This window comes from Triticum dicoccoides, chromosome 4A (genome assembly GCF_002162155.2).
Source record: "Triticum dicoccoides isolate Atlit2015 ecotype Zavitan chromosome 4A, WEW_v2.0, whole genome shotgun sequence".
NCBI classification, from domain to species: Eukaryota; Viridiplantae; Streptophyta; class Magnoliopsida; order Poales; family Poaceae; genus Triticum; species Triticum dicoccoides.
The window spans coordinates 465,893,088-465,894,126 of NC_041386.1; positions in this window are offsets into that span (position 1 = coordinate 465,893,088).

Here is a 1,039-nt window from a genome sequence, read left to right on the forward strand (position 1 = left end):
AATCCTCCCACTCGGGGGCTTAGCTGCAGTCCAATACTCCCCTAAGTTCTCTCACTCGGAGGCTTAGCGGCAGTCCAATACTCGCCTAAGTTTGAAAAAATCCTACAGAGTGGAGAGCAATCCTCCCACTCGGGGGCTTAGCTACAGTCTAGTACTCGCCTAAGTTCAAAAAAATCCTACCGAGCAGAGAGCAATCCTCCCACTCGGGGGCTTAGCTGCAGTCCAGTACTCACCTAAGTACGAAACATACCCCTATCCGCAAGGACGACGAGGTGCAGGTCGACTGCAACCTTCTCCTTCGGAGCTACGACAAAAGTACAACGTGCGCTCCATCCCTATTCGCAAGGACGACAAGGTGCAGGTCGACTGCAACCTTCTCCTTTGGAGCTACGTCACAAGTACAACGTGCGCTCCATCCATATCTGCAAGGACGATGAGGTGCAGGTCGACTACAACCTTCTCCTTCGGAGCTGCGGCACAAGTACAACGTGCGCTCCATCCCTATCCGCAAGGACGACGAAGCGCAGGTCAACTGGAGCCACCACTTCAGAGCTGCATCTCCAGCGCAAAGACTATTCTGAGCAGTGAACAAAGTCCATTCGAAGGCAAAACGCAAGCACATTCGGAGATAAACCAAATTCGGATAAATCCTAAAGTTCCATGCAGCAAATCAAAAGTATTCGGACATCAAGCCCGAAGGAGTTTAACGGTTACAGCAATCACTCGACATTCCAAGGCAAATTTAAAGCAGATTCAAGTCTCATAAGTTTGTTCACTCGGCAGGAGGAGGGCTGGCAGGCTCCATGAATGAGTCCAGGTCAATCCCATCAGCGATCCGAGTAGCGGCAACAATGAAAGTCTCCATGAAGGACTGGAAGTCATGCTTTTTGGTGTTAGCGACTTTGATCGCAGCCAGCTTGTCTTCATGAGCCTCCTTGCAATGGACTCGCACCAAGGACAGCGCCACGTCAGCACCACACCGGGTGGAGGACTTCTTCCATTCTTGCACTCGGTCAGGGATCTCGTTCAGTCGAGCCAT